A 21,101-nucleotide genomic window follows, 5' to 3' on the forward strand; every position below is an offset into this window, starting at 1 on the left:
ACCAAAAGACCATATAGACCAAAAAGAAAACTAACGGAATGTACTTGTTATAATTGTGGAAAATTAGGACATATAGCTAGAGATTGTAAATTACCTAAAAGTCCAAAGAAAAAACAAATATCAGAAATAATAATAAGAGATATAACTATTAATCAAAAAAAAGTTGGAGGATGTAAATTATCATTTGTATATGGCGTAGTTGACTCAATATATATTTTATTTTGTAAAAATCCTTTTGGCCAGAAATTTTTATTCATAATGGCCAGAATGGCACATTCAAACTTTAAACAGGTTTATTTTCTGCATTATTACCCTTATTTAAATTTAAATTTATTAATTAACTAGTGAATTTGACCACGCTTTGCGCAGTTTATAAAATAAATCAATAAATTGAAAATAATATTTTTATAACTTCATATAGCGGAAACAAATTTTAATTTTGTTATATTGTTTAAAATACAAAAACAATATTTTTATTGGTGTTAGATGAACCGCATTTAAAAATAAGTAAATTTACATTTCAAATAAAAGAAAAATGAAATAAAACCTAATAAAACTAAAATCATAAAAACACAAACACACAACATATTTTTTAACAAAGTGAAGTACATATGACATTATTATGCATATTTGATATAGTCTTTGAGACAATATATTGAAAGGAGCACACATTTTTTTCTTCAAAAAATTGATGAATGTATAATAATGTAATTGTCTAAACAATGATACTTACTCATGGCAATGAAAAACTTGCATAATTATGCTTTCTAAACTCATTTGGCACACTTATATGGTAACAATAGAGAGAATGATTGATCATTTAATTTAGGAATAACTTCACCAAGTAAGAAGAGTCCTATAATTGCCATACAAACATCTAATGTAACAAAATATTGTGAAAATTTATGATTACTATCGAGATAAATTCTCAACTCCTACTTGTACGTGAATCCCTAGTATTCTCCCACAAATTTTCTCATCAATCATCTCAATTTGTTTCTGTGTCTCATGGATGACTTTGTATTCCACATTAGTTAGTCCACTTGCCAAACACATTCTATCAAAAAAGAAAAAAAACTTCAACATACATAGTTTCACAATACATTATGAGAATTAAGGTGATCAAGAAGTCAAATAAGAGATTGGACATATCAAAGAGAATTTAATTAGTGTCGTCTGGGTTTCATATGTGAAGAGTGAAAAATTATAAATCAATTCACCTTTTGTCTTGAAATAAATCACATTCCACATTTCTTCAAAATCTTATTCCTTATCATCAAATAAGAGATTGGACATATCAAAGAGAATTTAATTAGTGTCGTCTGGATTTCATATGTGAAGAGTGAAAAATTATAAATCAATTCACCTTTTGTCTTGAAATAAATGACATTCCACATTTCTTCAAATCTTATTCCTTATCATCAAATCATGTCTATTATAATGATCAGCTCTGAATAAAAAAGAAAAAAAAATGTTAAACTAACAATCCAGTTAAAAACAAATATAGTAAGCAAGCTACTACATGAAGGAAAAAAAATACACTTCTAATCTATATATAGTACAAAAATATATAATATGAAAAGACACAAAATTAATGAAAATATAATTACTCAAAAATTATTACATACTAATTAATATATTTGAAAATAAAGAAATTGTTGATGGAAAAACGGAAAGGAAGAAAACTTACAGCTAATCCTTAATTTCACAATAAAGAAAAATTAAAATATCTTAATTAGTGCTAATTTTTAGTCATTAGTTATTTTGGTATAAGAAAACTTACATCTAATCAAATTAATGTTCCTTTTTGGTTAATTTTAGTTACCTCCAATTTTAGTAGTAATTTAATTTAATTAAACTAAGTAAAATTCACGTTCCTTTTTAAGTTAATGCTATACTCAAATTAACATTATTTTTTGGTTAATTTTAGTTATTATCGATTTAGCAGTAACTTAATCAAATTAAACTAAGCAAAATTAATGTTTCCTTTTTAGTTATTGTACATTTATAGTCATTGTATCATTACTTTTGGAAGAAATAAGTGTTATGAAGGCTCATAATGAGGGAAGAGAATAATTTTTTAAACATATTTTTGAACAGAAAATGAAGGTAAAAATTGAAAATTCTGAAAAAATAGATAAATAATGATACTGGCCATTGAAGCATGCCACATCAGCGAGCTGCTATTCAGCTTTATATAGATATATAGATTTTTAATACTCCCTCCGTCCCATTTTATATGTCACCTTTTTACTTTGTACTTGCATTAAGAAATGATGTAACTTTACTTTTCTACCCTTATTTAATGTTTTCTTAAGTCAACTTTATAATAAATGATGAATACATTTTCAAGATTAATTAACTACTCTATGAAGGTTATAATAGGCAAACTATGGTAATTTATGCATAAATTTTATAAAATGACAAGTATTGTGGTCCAACTATTTATAGAAAGAAATGACATATAAAATGAGACGGAGGGAGTACATGACAAAGTTTCCCAATACATGGGGAATATACTTATTCCCAGATTCCCACAATTTCCATAAATACATGTTAATTTCAATTTCTTTCAAAAAGGCTACAAAATGGTAGCCACGCGTGAAAAATTTCTTTTCTTCCCTCTATTTTCCAATATAAATTATAAAGAACACAAATTTGAATTGACAATTAAGAAATAAAATTTAAAATTTGAATGGCAAGATAAACACTAATAATATTAAATTTAAAATAAATTTAACTCACACTCAATTCAAATTCAAGATTTATAAGATAACTTGACAAGTAAAATTATTAATCAAAAGTGTCATATATACTAGCCATTTATATAACAATAATAATAATAAATTATATTTCTCAACTTCGTGATCTAGAGATAATATATTTTTTGTTAAAAAAAATGGCTCACATTTATTTCAATTGTTACATATGTAACTTTGATATAGCCAAAATTCTTTTTAGCTGACGGAAGTGAAAAAATTGATTAAAAATTATTTTTCGATAAAACAAAAATTATACAAGGTATATTTGACCCTTCTCGCAATATTTTGAGGTATGTTTGAAGAACCAAGATCATTTTTGGCTGACGGAAGTGAAAAATTGATTATTTTTTTTTATAAAATAAAAAGTATACAAGGTATATTTGATCCTTCTCGCAATATTTCGAGGTATATTTGATCCTCTTCATACATGAATTTTTGTCTTTTTTTTTTTGATCTTCTTTGTTCAATGACTAATTTTGGTTTACTATGTTGGTGATCAAATTTAATTTTTCACTCATCTTCTTTCAAAGTCTATTATAGATGCATCAACTTTTTTTACAACTACATAAACAAAATTCAATTTGACCGCAAAAAAAATAAAATTAGTTTGCTTAAAAAAATCATTTTTATTTCGTTCACAGTTTCTTTTTATTTCTCATGTTTTCCATACTAAAGAATAAAAGCGGAAAATTAAATAAGAACAACAAACTCAAATAATGATTAACAAATAGATTCACGAGGGAGATAATTAAGACCCAAATTAGTCATTAAATTATAAAAAAGTCAAAAATAAAATCACGTGAAAAAACTATCAAATTTATGAATATTATTTGATTAAATAACTAAAATAAATGAATTAAAAATCAAAATACTTTCATTAGTCAAAGGAAGATATATGAGTTATTTAATTTGCACATGTAACAATAAAAGTATATGTGAGTTTCTTTTTTCTTACGGAATATATATTATCTTTATATCACATTAATTAAGGAGTATATCAAATCTTTTTCTCCTAATAATAATCCAACATAATCTGCACAATATTATTTTTTATAAAGATCAAACAAACAATGTGGCATAGTAATGAAGTAAAAAAATATAATGAACCTTATTTGAGTATTCTATATTAATATTAGTATTATATTACAAAGAGAGTAGTCAACCTTGATATTAAGACAACTGTATTATAAGAAATGACTTTCTTGATTCAAGACATCCCTACAAAAGGTGCATAATTATTAATATTTATTTAAAAGATCTAAGTCCCAAAATGAGCGAGTGTCCAAAGAACAAACAAGGTAGTGGTAATGGGGGCAATAGAACCCAATCTTCTTCAGTTGCTCCACCAGACAAAGCTACACCTAGAGGAGCTACTTCAGGGGCAGGTGGAGGAGCAAACTGTCTGTATGCTATTACTAGTCGCCAAGAGAAAGATAATTCGCCAGATGTTGTCACTGGTATGATCAAAGTCATTAATTTTGATGTTTATGCTTTGCTAGATCCAAGAGCGATTCTATCTTTTGTGACTCCTTATGTTGCGATGAATTTTGATGTTCTTCCTGAGAAACTTCTTGAGCCATTCAGTGTTTCTATACCTCTTTGTGAGTCTATTCTAGCTGAGAGAGTTTATCGTGATTGTGTCATTTCTGTCAATCACAAGTGCACCATGGCTGACTTTGTCGAGTTGGACATGGTAGATTTTGATATCATTCTAGGTATGGACTGATTTCATTCCTGCTATGCCTCAGTTGATTGTAGGACTCGATTAGTCAAATTTCAGTTTCCTAATGAGCCAGTTATATAGAGGAGGAGTAGTTCAGCAGTGCCTAAGGGTCATTTTATTTCGTACCTTAATGCGAGAAAGTTAGTTTCCAAGGGGTGTGTCTATCAGTTAATCTGAGTTAATGACTCTAGTGTTGAGACACCTTCTATTCAATCAGTTCAAATTGTGAGTGAGTTTCTAGAAGTCTTTCCATATGATTTTCCCGGAGTCCCTCCTGGGAGAGAAATAGACTTCGGTATAGATATTATTCTTGATACTCATCCTATCTCTATTCCGCCATGTAGAATGACACCAACAGAGTTGACACAGTTAAAAAGCAGTTGAAAGATCTCCTTGAGAAAGGTTTTATTTGGCCAAGTGTCTCACTTGGGGTGCTCCGATCTTATTTGTGAGGAAGATCGAAAAGGTCTATCTTAGAATGTGCATAGATTACTGTCAGTTGAACAAGGTTACTATCAAGAATAAGTATCCTCTTCCGAGAATTGATGATCTTTTCGATCAACTTTAGGGTGCCACTTGTTTTTCTAAGATAGACCTTAGATCAGGCTATCATCAGTTGAGAGTAAGAGAAAGTGATATCCCTAATACAACATTTAGGACCCGTTATAGTCATTATGAGTTTCTAGTCATGTTATTTGGGTTGACTTTTCACGCCTCAAGCCTACACCCTAGGCGGAACTGGCACTCAAGAACCATTACGGGTCCCAAGCGAACCCTTGGCCTGACTTAACTCTTAGCGGAAGACTTAAATGACAAGAAACAGTCTCAAAAGATAACTCATGCAATAACTTAGAATGTCTTAAAAGAAATATTCGACTAGCCAAAATGGCAACTCAAGTCTTAACATAAACAACTGAAAATGGAAAGACTAATGAACTATAGCTATCCGTCTATGAAGCCTATAAAACTATGAGAGATGTCGGGACAAGACCCCCCTCCCCCGATCATCCTAACAACTGAAATAACAAAGCAATAAAAAAGGATCCTCCAAAAAGCAATGAGGCTCACCAACTGACTATAAGTGATCAACTGGATCAACGAAGCGCTGAATGTTGATCCTGGTTACCTGTATCTGCATCATAAAATGATGCAGGCCAAATGACATCAGTATATTGAATGTACGAGCATGCGAGGGGAAAACTAAACATGACATAAACTCGAACTGAATTCTGAAAGAAACACTTACCTCAGCTTTACACAACTCATGGATACTCAACTCAATACAAAAATAAACAACAGTAAAGATGTAGTTTATATAAATCATTTGAACAGTAAATAACAATTCAATGTATTGGAGAAATACAATAGCAACTTAATTTATGTATATTATAAAGTAATATAATTCTTTAGGAGTTTCTCTAACCGACAAGCATCACTATGAAGCTATTTGATGATACAACATCTCTCCCACACTGTCAGAACTGTCCTATAACTTGTCGGGATATAGAACGCCTCTACTAAGTGAATCTACTAGTCTATGCTAAAAAGCATTAAGGAATAATTTAAAAAGTATGACCCTTTCTATACCCACGTTGGCTACATGATTTATGGAGACTTAAGTTATTATGAACTCGTCCCCATATCGGTGCTCAATACTACTCCAAAAATATACTCAGCTCATATGTTTAAAATATAATTCTTTATCTGTGGTTTGAGGTTATTACTCAAAAAGCTTATCTCTTAAAAGAGATGGAACTCAAAACCACTTATGAATACTCATTTGGAAATAAGTGTTTCCTTTTATCTTAAATATGAAAACATTTGTTCTTTGGGAGTACTTAATCCCTATATACTCTTTTGAAGAAATGAACTTCACTCTTTACTCTTTACTCAACTCAAAACTCAAGTCTTAAAACAAGTATAAAGCATTTGCAAAAGACTTTTGAAACGACTATAAGAACTTTCTAGACTTGGCTCTTAACTTTCCTTGAATTTGAATTTATGGATTCAAGGTTATGATTCATGTTTATGGATGATATCATGATGTTAGATGTACCTTAGAGTGTAGAAATCAACAAGAAAACATAGGTAAGTTTCAAGGTAACTCAAATGGAAAGAAGTGGGAAAAGGTAGAGCACTTGGTGACCCTGGCGCACTGAGTGGCGTAGGGCGCTAGAGCCCTAACTTCAGAGAGTAGCTTGGGGCTCACTGAGTGGCGCGACGTGATATACCGTGAGTTTACGGTATTTTTAATATACTTCACTTAAGAGTTGTGTGTCTAGGGCCATTTTGTATTACAATTAATGTTTCTGTGTTATATTTGCAGGAAATAGGCTTGGACGAAGTTGAGAGAGGCAACAACTGAATTTCTGCAGAAGGAGTCACATACGGAGGTGACATACGGACCAGTCACACTCCGTAGGTGGGTGGCGTCGATGGAGCATCAGGAAAGTCTTGACCAAGTATGGAACTACGGAAGCTATTCACGGACCGTAGGTCGACCTACGGGCCGTCCTGCATGTCCGTCATTTGTATAAGAAAGTCTTAGTTCCAGTACTTGATGAAAAGTTCCAAATGTGGAGCCACAAGAGGGGACCCACAGATTGTAGGTCGACTTATGGTCCGTTCTGCAGATCCATCGTTTGCATCAGAAAGTTGAAGGTTCCAATCTCTGTGGAAAAGTTCTAAGTCCTGAGCTATGGAAGAGACCTACGGACCATAGGTCAATCCACAGTCTGTAGGTCAGTCTCGTCAATTGAAGACGCGTCCAGTAGTTTATTTCCTTATTTCGTTTCCTTTTTATTTGGGACTATATTTTCTATAAATAGGGTATGTGAACCTCATTTTTGGGGGTTAACCACTATTGTTTAACTTTAGTTCTTGGTGTTTTATGGGGAATTAACTTGCAAACTCTAGCAATTTGATTTCCTAATTTCGGTTTATGAAGATTCTTGCTTTGAATTTCAATTGAAGATTTTGGGTTTCTTCTACTCATTACGTAAGTTCATGAATTCTTCTTCTAAAAATATGAATTGTGTTCTTGCTAATATAGGTAACTAAATCCACAACTAGGGTTGTGGGAACCTTGAGTGATTAACAAAGTATGAATTGTAACTACGTAATTCTTGAATAGTGTTGTTGTATGCATTGATAATTCTTTCATTTAGAAGTCTTTTAACGGTGGCCAACGTTAGAACTCGCCTTGTTGCTACTTGCCGGACCAAGGAGGTAGTTAAAAAGAAAAGAATTATCAACATAGATTTAGTGTGATACTATATAATAGTCTAATGTCAATTGGTGTAAAGATGAAAACTAAGCCATACATTGATGTGATGTCTAATATGAGGTAAAGGTAAGGGTTAGTAAATTATACACACTTAGCTGGACCAAGGTGCGGGGTGAAATTCTCTATTTGCCAGGCCAAGGATTTAGAGATACATAACTTATCACTTTGCATATGATACACTAGGAAATGATTACTATTACTAGGATTACCGCGTTATGAGTTTATGGGGAACACATACACCATAGTTACTTTCTCTCGTTGATAACAACTAAAGTTTAAATCTTGCTCACTTGTTCTCTAAACTACAATCGGTTATTTGTTACACAACCCCTCTTCTTTTACTTGTTTCGAAAATAAGTTAACTAAACGAATATAATTGTAAGTTAAGTTTAAGTCTAAACCATATTCCTCAGGGGATCGACCCCAACCTACAAGTTGGGTTCTCTACTTGATAACGATCACTTATACTTCCTAATTTAGGGAGGTGTAATTTGAGCGTATCAAATTTTGGCGCCGCTACCAGGGAATAAGGCTTTTAGATTAAGTTTAACTGTATTATTGAACTTTAGTCAATTATTTCCTAATTTTATGATTTCTTTTTGTTTTTGTTTTATTCAGGTTTCTACTCTAGTGTATGCCAAGTACACAGAGTCGAGGCAAACCACTAACCATATACGATCGAGAGTTGAGCAAAACTTTGAGAAGGATGAATAATCAAGGGGTCCGTGATCACCCAGTCATAGAGGAGCCTGAGGACCAATTGAATACTGTGAATGTTCAGGTTCAGGGTGATAATCTACTTGAAGATGCATTGAGGGTGCAAGCTCCGCCTGAACCAAGACTGCGTGATAATTACAATGTCGAATTCAATACTGTCGAATATGAAGGACCCATAATTCTCCCTCCGCTACCTCCAGGGCATACATTCGTGGTGACTAGCAGTTTGATGCAGATGCTTACAACAAGGGGTTTGTTTTCTGGTATGGCTTCAGAAGATCCGCATGGGCATATGGCCAAGTTGAGGAGTGTTTGTAAGAGTTGTGTGGGGCGACATAAGTTGGATATGAACATTGTAGGGTTGAGAGTCTCCCCTTTATCATTGACCGGTGATGCTACTGTATGGGTTTCTAAGATTCCGTACAACTCTATTCATACATGGGATCAATTGTACAAGGTGTACATGGCCAAGTACTTTCCATTGTCAAAGAAGCTGAACCACAAAGATAAACTCAACAATTTTGTGGTACTACCTGGAGAGTCTGTGAGTAGTTCATGGGATAGGTTCACTGCATTCATTAGAAGTGTTCCGAACCACCGTATCGATGATGAGTCACTGAATGAGTATTTCTATAGTGGTCAAGATAACAATGGTAAGGTTGTGCTTGATACTATCGTAGGAGGGTCATACGGTGAGTGCACTTTTGAGGAGATCGTTGAGAAACTGGAGAAGATTTTCCAAAACAATAAAGCATGGAGCACTCGAAAGTCAGACACTAGAAGGAGCAGTTTTGTAGTTCAATCTGCACCTTGTCAATCTGCCGATGATATTCGTAAGGAGATGGCTCAGATGAGGACCGAACTGGGGTTGGTGTTGAAGCATGTGAGCGGAGGTGCTGAAAAGGTAAATGTTGTGAATTATTTGACTAGAAATCCACCACCACTTGTTGAGGAATGCTACTATGAAGAGGATACTTATGTGGTAAATGATCACACGGGGGGTTTCCGAGCCAACGCCTAATGTTCCGACTTGGATAATTGGCGCCAAGGTCAAGGAAATCAAGGTCAGAACTATGGTAACTACAATTGAGAGGGTCAATATGTCCGAGATGGGAACTACAATCGTGACAACAACTACAACCGAAATAACTATGGCAACAGAAACGATAGGGCTGGGGCCTATGTTCCTCCTCAAAATTGGGAATTTGGCAATAGGGAAGCTGGGGGTAGTACGTCGCGGATTGAGGATATGACGCAGAAGATGATGAAGAGGTTTGATTTGATTGATGAGAATATGAAGGAGTTGCGCAACGACTTGTCTGGTATTAGTTAAAAAGTTAATGCCCATGCAGTGTCGATCAATCAACTTGAGCAGCAGATGAATCAATTGTCTACTAAAGTAAATCCACGTCAGCCTGGCACTTCTTAGAAACACCATACAAAATCCAAAGAATGATAGGCATTGTATAACAGTCACTACTCGAGGAGGTAAGCAGACTATTGATCCACCTATGTCTTTTGAGGTAGAAATTGAGGTTAATAAAGATGATGATGAGATTGAGGTTACTGGAGAGTCTAAGAATGCTACAGAGAAGGAAGTAGAGATAACCCAAAAAGTTGTTCCCATGCCTAGAGCTCCACTTCTATTCCCACAGAGGTTGGTGAAGAAGAATGAAGAAGGAAAGTACCGCAGGTTTATCGATATGTTCAAACAACTTTCCATCAATGTTCCGTTGATAGAAGCTTTGGAACAAATGCTTAGGTATGCAAAGTTCATAAAAGATTTGGTGACTAAGAAGAGGGTTGTCAGTTTTGAAGATGATGATAGATTGCAACATTGTGGTGCTATTGCTACAAGGTCACTTGTGCAGAAGAAGGAGGATCATGGTGCCTTCACTATTCCTTGTACCATCGGGTTGCTACATTTTGTGAAGGCGTTATGTGATTTGGGTGCGAGTATCAATCTGATGAAATTATCAATTTATAAGAAGTTGGGATTAGGGACTCTAAAACCGACTGCTATGCAACTACTCATGGTCGATAGAACTGTGAAAAAGCCCATTAATGTTCTCCAAGATATGCTTTTGAAAGTGGAGTCATTTATTTTTTCGGTGGATTTTGTGATACTTGACTGTGAGGTTCCCATCATTCTAGGGAGACCATTCCTTTCTACTGGGCGCGCTTTGGTCGATATGGAAAAGGGGCAGATGATGTTTCAATTGAATAATGAAAAGGTAACTTTCAATATCTGTAGGTCTATGAAGCAAGGTAGTGAGATCAAGTCGGTATCAGTGGTGAATCATAAGGTGGAGCGAGGTTCTGAGGTGTCTATTGAAGAGCGATTTGGTGTTGATGCATTGGAAGCGGTTATGATTAATTTTGAGGGTGATGGTATTTAAGACTATGATGAATTGGTCGCCGTACTTGATAGGTTTGAATTCCATTCCAAACCAAAAAAGCTTGAGTTAGATATGAAGAATCGCGACTCTCCACCCGTAAAATCGTCTATTGAAGAGGCTCCAAAATTGGATCTTAAGGCTCTACCATCACATTTGAGGTATGTATTCTTGGGGAGAGTAGGTACTTTACCGGTCATCATTGCGGCAGATTTGTATGTGGAGCAAGTTGAGGCATTGGTTTCTGTGTTGAAGAGGTTCAAGAGGGCTATTGGGTGGATGATTGCGGACATTATTGGGATTCCTCCTGGCATTTGTTCTCATAAAATCCAAATCATGCCGAATCACAAGCCTAGTATTGAGCACCAAAGATGACTAAATCCGCCTATGCAAGAGGTAGTGAAAAAGGAGATCATCAAGTGGTTGGATGCTGGAGTCATTTATCCCATTGCATATAGTAGTTGGGTTTGTCCTGTTTAGTGTGTGCCCAAGAAATATTGGATGATTGTGGTACCTAATACGAGAAACAAGCTTGTTTTGATGCGGCCCATGACTGGATGGAGAGTTTGTATGGACTACCGGAGATTGAATGCTTAGACAGAAAATGACCACTTCCCTATGTCGTTCATGGATCAGATGTTGGACCAGCTTGCTGGTAATGGTTGGTATTGTTTTCTTGATGGTTATTCGGGATACAATTAGATTTCCATAGCTTCGAAGACCACATTCACTTGCCCTTATGGGACTTTCCCTTTCGAACGGATGCCATTTGAGTTATGTAATGCTCTAGCGACCTTCCAGCGTTGGATGATGTCGATATTTTTGGATATGGTGGAGGACACTATTGAAATATTTATGGATGATTTCTCTGTGGTAGGTGACTCATTTGATGGTTGTTTGGATCATTTGGCCGAGGCACTAAACAGTGTGAAAAGTGCAATCTTATGCTTAATTGGGAAAAGTGCCACTTTATGGTGAAATAAGGGATCGTTCTGGGTCATCGGATTTCTGAGAAGGGTATTGAGGTTGATAGACCGAAAGTCGAGGTAATAGAAAAGCTTCCACCACCTATCTCTGTAAAAGGTGTTAGAAGTTTTCTTGGGCAAGTAGGTTTCTATAGGAAATTTATCAAGGACTTCTCCAAAATTGCACACCCATATTGCAAATTGCTCGAAAAGGAGTATAAGTTTGATTTTGATGATGCTTGTATAAGAGCATTTGGAGAGTTGAAGGAAAAGCTAGTGTCCACACCTATCATTATTTCATCGGATTGGGGGCAACCGTTTGAGGTAATGTGTGATGTGAGTGGAGTGACGCTTGGTGTGATATTAGGACAAAGGCGAGAGAAGATTCTTCATCCTATTTACTATGCCAGCAAAGCTCTAAATGTGGCTCAAAAGAACTACACAGTGACTGAACAGGAACACCTTGCTGTGGTTTTCGCATTCGAGAAATTTTGATCCTACTTGCTTGGTACTAAGGTCATAGTGCATACTGACCATTCTGCATTGAGGTATCTGATGGCTAAGAAGGATGCAAAACCGAGGTTGATAGATGGGTATTGTTGCTGCAAGAGTTCGATTTTGAGGTGAAAGACAAAAATGGGACAAATCAAGTTGCCGATCATTTGTCCAAATTAGAGAAGGAAGCTATGATCAAGCTAGGAGATGGGGTTGAAATTAATGATGCATTTTCAGATGAAGATGTGTTGTTTGCTTCTCATGATCTTATTCCTTGGTTTGCAGTCTTTGCTAACTACTAGGCAAGTGATCTGGTTCCATCGGATTTGTCTTTTCACCAAAGGAAAAAGTTTATGCATGATGTGAAGAAGTTCTTTTGGGATGAGCCTTATTTTTTCCGTATTTGTGCTGATAGGATTATTGGTCCCTATGTTCCCGAGGTCGAGATGTTGGGTATACTAGAGGTGTGTCATTTATCGCCTGTTGGTGGGCATCATAGTGGTATTTCGATGGCACATAAAATTTTGCAATCTAGATATTATTGGCCTACCATCCACCAAGGTGCTCAAGATTTCGCCAAATCTTGTAATCGTTGCCAAAGAGAGGGAGGAAATTCAAAGAGGCAAGAGCTACCTATGAATACAATCTTGGTAATTCAGTTGTTTGATGTTTGGGGTATTGATTTTATGGGTCCATTTGTGAGTTCACATGGGATGAAATATATTCTTGTTACGGTTGATTATGTGTTGAAATGGGTGGAACCAATTGCGCTTTCAAACAATGAAGGTAAAAATGTCACCGCATTTCTGAAAAAGAATATCTTCTCCAGATTCGGTACACTTAGGGCGATTATCAGCGATGGAGGTTCCCACTTTTGCAGTAAGTTGTTCAAGGCCTTGTTAGAGAAATATGGAGTCCATCACAATGTAGCCACTCCTTACCATCCGCAGTCTAGTGGGCAAGTTGAAGTGTCCAACAGAGAAATCAAGCAAATCCTTACTAAGACTGTGAATGCTAATAGAACCGATTGGTCTAGGAGGCTTGATGATGCTCTATGGGCCTATTGCACCGCATTCAAGACTCCCATAGGTATCTCCACCTACCAACTTGTATATGGGAAGTCTTGCCATCTGCCGGTAGAGCTAGAGCATAAGGCTATGTGGGCGCTAAAAGAGTTGAATTTGGATTGGGGCGCCACATAGAGTCAGATAGTAAGTGACATGAATGAGCTTGATGAGTTTCGCCTAAGAGCTTATGAAAGTTCAGCCTTGTACAAAGAGAAGATGAAGAAGTATCATGATCAAAATATCAAAAAACGTGAATTTGTTGTGGGTAATCTGGTGCTTCTATTCAACTCTAGGGTGTGCTTGTTTCCTGGCAAGCTCAAGTCCAAGTGGACCGGGCCATTCATAGTCACTCAAGTGTTCCCACATGGAGCGGTCGAGCTCGAGAACAATGAGGGAACAAGGTTCAAGGTAAACGGGCAAAGGATCACGGTCTACATGGGCAAAGAGGAGAATGTGCAAGAGGTGGTTGAGGCCTACTATCTTGATGAAGTTTGAGTAATCAAGAGGCGCCTGAGTCGCGCTGCGATGTTAAATCAAGCGCTGCTTGGGAGACAATCCAAGATGTACAATCTAGCCAACTACAGGTTTTTCTTTTCGATTTAGGAGTTTTCTTTGTTTAGTTGACTTTCTGTAATTCTTAGATTGGTATTTTATTTTTGTTTTAGTGTTGGATAGATATAACATATGGTCTGTGTCTAAAAAGTGTCCAGAAAATGTAAAAAGAAAGGCCTAACGGTTGTTACATGTGCAGGGATGAAAAGCAAAATCTACAGAAAAAGGTCTGTTGCAGAGGTCTATGGACCCTATCGATGGTACATGGTTCAATCCACGGACCGTGAATAGTGTCCGTAGATCCCTAGGTAAGTCTTCAAAATTTTCTAAGTGTTGAGTGACCTACGGATTCCATCTACGGTCCGTCGGTCGACCCTCAACCCGTAGAAGGGGTTTCGTAGGTCCAAACCTATGGTTCAGTCGACCCGACCCATACCTTTTTTAATAAAACTCTTCATTTTTTAAATTCATTCCCTACTTCCCATATTCCCTCCTAACCATTTCTAACCCCACCAAATGCCATAACTCCTTCATCAATCCCCCTTATCACTCCTATTTTCCATAATCATTTTCCCCCTTTCCCAAATTTCCATTCTTCATTCTCCCAAATCTGTTCATTTCTATTTACCCTTCCCAAGAAGAGTTCAAGGTCCGGGTTTGGTGTCACAAAGGTCTAAGGAGCTTTAGCATTACACAATCACCCACTTCCATTAATTGTAAGGTAAACGATTTCAACTTAACTCTAAATTTTGGTATTCATTGTTCAATTTATGAAGTCATGAAGTGGATCTTGACCTTGGGTTGTTTTTGTATGAAAATGCATGATATACTATAGTTAGAAACACCCTTGAGACGATAGATTGTGATTGTGTTGTCTTTTTAATCAAATAACTTTTGGTAAATCGTCTAGATGGAAGTTTCGACTTAGGGTTCCTAGTTTTGTATGCAATAAATGTTAAAGAATGAGTAATCGGAAGCCTAGGGATGACAAACTACCATAAATTGTGTTGAAATGCATGATTAGACTTAGGTAGATTGTTTGAATGGTTGAAAAATGGTTTACATATGAAGCATGTCTAATTCCTAGCACAGATCTGACCCACGAGATCCCTTCTATAGACCATATATTAGGTCAGTGTGTCTGGTGCACATGAAGAATCCACTAAGTGTAGGTCAATTTACGGACCGTTCTACACATCCGTCGTGCCCAACAAAGCCCAACTTTTTGGGACCTCTGACCTACGGGCCGTAGGTACCCATCATAGGTGGCCACTGAAGCTACTGTTTGAATTTTTTTTTTGTTTTTTGTTTTGGTTAGTTCTTTGTTCTAAAAATTTTTCGAGTGTGTTATTAGTTTATTTTGGTAATACTAAGCCTCCACAGGTTCCATGGCTTCCGAGAGAACTCCGACTCAAGTACTAAGGGGCAAGTCAAAGTCGATGGCACCCATATTTTGGCTGATTGATGAAGATACTGATGCAGAGACGGATCCCGCCTATGTCCCACCTACTACGAGGACATCCCCTACTGCACCTCGTACTACCCGGAATCAATCCCGACAGGTGGTTCCCGACGTAGTCACTGCCTCCTAGTCTGATGAGGAGGATACACAGATCGGTTTATCGAGTGGTTCTACTTTTGGCTCTAAGTCCGCCTCTGCTTCTGGGTCTGGTTTCGGCTCCGCATCCGGTTCTAGTTCACCTGGGATGACTGCCTCGTCTGATGAGGCTACTAGTGCAGAGGACATTCCAGTGCCATCGAACACCAATCCTGCCCTAGTCGCGGACGAGCCAAACATGTGGTGTGTAGATGGTTAATGGCAGATATATCGAGACTCCAGGATGGTAAATGAGAAAGAGCAGATAACTCGATTGATTATCGAGGATCGTCGGGCTCTCACATATAGCCTTCGTACTATGCCTCACATCCAGGCACTATTCCAGAGGCACCGGTGCGAGTAGATGGCCCGTAGCCCAGGATCATATAGTGGGCTACTATTTACAGATTCCTTTACGGCCTGGGCCATACTCTAGCTATCAATACGGTCGAGTTTGATTATCGTTGGGACATAGTGAGAAGCGGGGCATTCCAGATGAATGCAGAGCAGAAGGAGAGTTTATTATGCTGGTTGGCCCATCATATTTCTACAGACAGAGAGAACGCCGAGTGGGTCAGCACCCGAGTTTGAGCATCAAGAAGGCCACATTGACTTTAGTGGCCAAATTCTTTTGGCTATTGGTACAAAACAGGGTGTCTCTTATACATGCATACAATGTTCTTACTTAGGACCGCGTAGTCATGGTGGCAGCCATAGTTGCTGGGTTTGAGATGAACTTTGCCCGCATGATTATTGCGGAGATTCACGAGAGGGCCTTCAAACACTTACCCCTTTCCATGCCTCATCTTTCAGTTGTGCAGGGATTTTGAAGTGCCGGTCTAGCATTGTGATAAGTTGATCCAGGCGACAAGACCCTTGATATAGGCCTGATTCTAGACGAGGCGAATGTGGCAGCAACAGGTAGAGGTACCTCAATTGGGAGCAAACTTAGTTTCTAATGTGGAGCAGATGCAGGGTGATGAGCCTGCTCCTCCATCCCCCACTGAGGATGATCTGACCTTCCATTTTCTGGCCACCAGTTAGGCCCCTAGTTCCTCCAGAGCCACCCCTTCTTCAGGGTCTGTTGTTGTGCCCTTGGCTCGAGCCTAGAAGTTGGAGGCCCAAATGGCCTCATTACTCCTGCTTACTAGGCCTTGGATGCAGCGTGCAATTGATGAGTCTACAACTGGGGTGGAACAACAGATGGAGCAGATGATGGACCGTAAGGTTCAGGCCGTGCACCAGTGCCTTGACGCATTTGAGATACGAGTCCAAGAGCGTCCACCCCCCAGCATAGATGTCTCTACTTTCCAGATAGAGTTAACTAGTTTCCGGGCTGATCTTGATACCCTCTTTGCCCTACCTGAGACTGAGCCTGAGTCAGCCCCCACAACACCGGTTGATAATACAGTGTTAGATGCACTATTTGGGGATGCGATGCCACCACCTGATTCTTCCCATCTTGCTGGGAAGCGCCCCCACTCCAGTCGGGGTTTTGAGGACACTAAGGCTAAGAGGGTTCGTAAGAGGGAGCGCCAACAACTTGAGGAGGCTCAGAGGGCGTCTATAGTTGATGATGAGACATGCCAACAGTGGTCTAGGGAGGTTGGTATTGGTGCCTCGAGCAGTGTGAACACCACAGATGGTATGGTGAGATTTGAGGGTTAGCACTACTGAGGGTGCTGAGGTTGTTGATGCGGGCACTATTAAGAGTGACCCGAGTGTTGATCCAGTGGGCTCTGGGAAACCGATCCCACCCGCTTGTTGACAGGTCTTTGGTGCTATGCGCCACAGGTTTGCTTCACCTGATCCTTTATTCTTTACTTTTTGTGCATTGGGGACAATTGCACTCTATTTTTTTGGGGGTGGGGTTAAATGAATTGTGAGTAATAGGGTGAAGTCTGAGTAAGCCAACTCATAATCCTCTCTTGGGGTTTTCTTACCTGTGTTCTTTTCCCTCAAGAGAGACTGTGTTAATTTCTGTTGAACCGGCATGTGTTAGGATTGTATGTGTAGAAGCATGAGAAAAAATGAAGCATGATGGCATAATTAAGAATGAAAATGATACCCGTCCAAAAGTTGCGATATGTTCTTAAATTTGTAGGCTAGAATGAGTTGAATGTGTTGGCTCTGAATGTGACATGATAAGAACCGATTTGACCTCATGACTTAAGCTAAAAACTTGAACTGGGTAATCTGATAATCTGATGATGAAACAAGGTGCCAAGAGTGTGTGAGGATAGTTGAATGTACTGACAGTTTTGTGCCAATCTAGAACTTGCCTCGTTGGTCCTACTAGGATAATCTAGGCTAGAAGTTGGGAAGTGATCATATGCCATTGTTCAAATTAGTCCACTTAAGCCTAAAATGGTCTAAACAAATGGTAGCATTGTTCCCTTTTGATCCTAATATTTGAGCCTAAAATTGGCCATTTCTTTTGATTCACCTAACTCACCTTCCCCTAAAATATTGTCTTGGCCCCGGTCCCTCCTTGGACATGTGGACCTTGACTTAGGCCAAAAGCCTAAGTTGAGGCTGGTTAAGTAAAAAATGACCTTGATCTTGGCCTTGTTTCGACATTGGATAATGTGCACCTCAACTAATGCAAAATGCATAATTTGAGGGTGGCTACGAAAGAGGAAACAAAATGGAAAAAAGTGTATGTTGTGTGTCTATTGGTCGATTTTTGTCATATTTTGATCTGCATGAGTTAGCACGTCGAGTCTAAGAGAAATGATTTGCACTAGAAAAGGGAATTGGGATAGAAAGCCATGTGATTGCTTGAACTTGAATGTATGCTTCTACACAAGTGTCGTTTAGAGTCTTAGTGTGTCACTTGAGGACAACCAACAAATTTAAGTTGAGGGTGTTAATATATCATGAGTTTACAGTATTTTTAATACATTTCACTTAAGAGTTGTGTGTGTCTAGGGCCATTTTGTATTAGAATTAATGTTTTTGTGTTATATTTGTAGGAAATAGGCTTGGACGAGGTTGAGAGAGACAACAACTGAATTTCTGCAAAAGGAGTCACCTACGGACCGTAGGACCAGTCACGCTCCGTAGGTGGGTGGCGTAGATGGAGAATTAGGGAAGTCTTGACCAAGTGTGGAACTACAGAAGCCATTGGCGGACTGTAGGTCGACTTACGGGCCGTCCTGCATGTCCGTCATTTATATCATAAAGTCTGAGTTCCAGTACCTCATGAAAAGTTCTAAGTGTTAAGCCACGAGAGAGGACCCACGGACCGTAGGTCGACCTACGGTCCGTTCTGCAGGTCCGTCGTTTGTATCAAAAAGTTGAAGGTTCCAACCTCTGTGGAAACGTTGTAAGTCCTGAGCTACGGAAGGGACCTACGGACCGTAGGTCGATACACGGTCTGTAGGTTAGTCTCGTCGATTGAAGCCGCGTCCAACAGTTTATTTCCTTATTTCGTTTCCTTTTTATTTGGGTCTATGTTTTCTATAAAAAAGGGTATGTAAACCTCATTTTTGGGGGTTGGCCACTATTCTTTAACTTTAGGTTTTGGTGTTTTCTGGGGAATTAACTTGCAAACTCTAGCAATTTTAATTCCTAATTCGGTTTATAAAGATTCTTGCTTTGAATTTCAATTGAACATTTTGGATTTCTTCTACTCATTACGTAAGTTCATGAATTCTTCTTCTAAAAATATGAATTGTGTTCTTGCTAATAAGAGTAACTAAATCCACAACTAGGGTTGTGGGAACCATGAACGATTAACAAAGTATGGATAGTAACTAAGTAATTCTTGAATAGTGTTGTTGCATGCATTAATAATTCTTTCATTTATAAGTCTTTTTAATGGTGGCTTATGAGTCCACATTTTGGACTCATTTAGGGCTCTATTTTGATTGAATTAGTGTCCTCAAATGCATATTTTGTCTCAATATCTGATGTAAATCCTTAAGTTTCAGGTATTTGACTTGAGAGACAAAACATGGACGCTATCGAGCAAAAAGGAAGAAAGCGGCTGAAAGAAGGAATAAAAGATGACTTGAAGATCGTCTAATCCATTAGGCGAGTCGCCGAAAGGCCTCAAATCTTGCCTAATGTTCCAGTGTACTTAGCCCTGAAGGAAAATATCAAGTTTGCGAGGAAAGGGAGCAGTCAGTGCATCGCCAAACAGTTCCGCGAAGCAACACCCTATTGCCCAATGATTCAAAACGTGAAGATGTTGAAGGCAAAAACTGAAAGGCGATGAACCAGACCAAAGGGCGGATCGTCGAGTGCATCGGCGATCTTGACTAAATGCGCTGAGTGATCCTTCGCAGCATAAATTTTTGAAAACTATAAATACTCATTTTATTTTGTAGCTTCGTATCAAGTTGTAGAGAATTATTACTGAGACTTAGAATATTTTCAGTTTTTTTTAGTTCTTAGAGTTTTTGGGAGACATTGTTCTTGAGCTTGAAGGTTTTCAACTCCAAGAAATTGGAAGTGGGTCTCAAAGAATCTTCATCCTAGATGTGTTTAAAGACATTTTCTATCATACCCACTTGATGGAAACACTTGTTAGTATTGATTTCTCTATCTTTTTCATGTCTAGCTAAAACCTTAATTCTTGGGGTGTGATTTTGTAACATGGGTTAAATTTCCTATTGGGTAATGCTTATTGTTAGTCTATTTGCTATTTAAATGTGATTTTATTTAGTAGTTGTGTTTGAACTTAATGAGATGTAGTTGCAAATACGATTTCATCTTAGTGTTTTTGGCTTGCTCGAGAGAGAGGTTTTAAAACTAAGACTACTAAATCGATAGCCAGGGGTTATTGGGTCGTCGTGGGTTCTACTCGAGAGAGTGAATGGGCTAAGGTGGAGGCTGCGCTTAAATGATGCAACTCGGTGTTCGAGAGAAACCGAGTTGATTCGGGGTAAGTTGCTTGATAGAGAATTTACCCCCACTAAAGTCTAGCCTAGTTTCAAATATTTAGCGATTTACTATCAATAGTAATTACCAATAGAATATTTTATCTCATATTCCTATCACATCCCAAGAATCCCGTTTCCCTATCTCGTATCTTTATATTTTCCCCATTTTTATTTATTAGTTGTATACAAACCCCCCATTTGATAATTGACTTTCGTGTCACCTTTTGATTTATTATATTTTTACTCGTTAATGTCTATAGCTATGATTGATTAGAACATAGTTTTACTTTTCTATTAATTCTTGCAACCACTCCCTTGGGACTCGACCCCAACCCATTCGGTTGGGTTATATTACTGCACGCGATCGCTGACACCTGAATTGGAAGTCGTGTCTTTGATTACGTCATCAAACAATTAAAATGGCGCTGCTACCGGGGAGTGGTGTTAGTTGAGAATTTTTAGTTTAGTAAAATTTTTGTTTTTCTTAGTTGTAGTTCCACTTACTTAATTTTCAATTTTGTTATTCTTTGTGTTGCTGCCTTGAGTAGGAAATTGTAGAAAGTTTGGTAGTAATGGTCACCAAATGGACTTTTCTCTTCTGAGAATGATGTCTCTTAGGGATAGCATCCTAAGTTTTAGACAATTGGAGAGT

At 37.7% G+C, this 21,101-nt stretch overlaps 1 protein-coding gene and 1 pseudogene across 1 annotated transcript in view; one reads left to right on the top strand and one right to left on the bottom strand.

Annotated features, from left to right (window-relative positions):
• The window catches only part of LOC125831174 (ethanolamine-phosphate cytidylyltransferase-like), a 912,135-nt gene that overhangs the window by 194,540 nt on the left and 696,494 nt on the right, over positions 1-21,101 (bottom strand). The gene's annotated exons all lie outside the window — the stretch shown is intronic.
• On the top strand, positions 8,952-18,863 carry LOC125831529 (uncharacterized; annotated as a pseudogene).

This window comes from Solanum verrucosum, unplaced genomic scaffold, assembly GCF_900185275.1.
Source record: "Solanum verrucosum unplaced genomic scaffold, falcon-dt-bn FXZP01000049.1, whole genome shotgun sequence".
Lineage (NCBI taxonomy): Eukaryota > Viridiplantae > Streptophyta > Magnoliopsida > Solanales > Solanaceae > Solanum > Solanum verrucosum.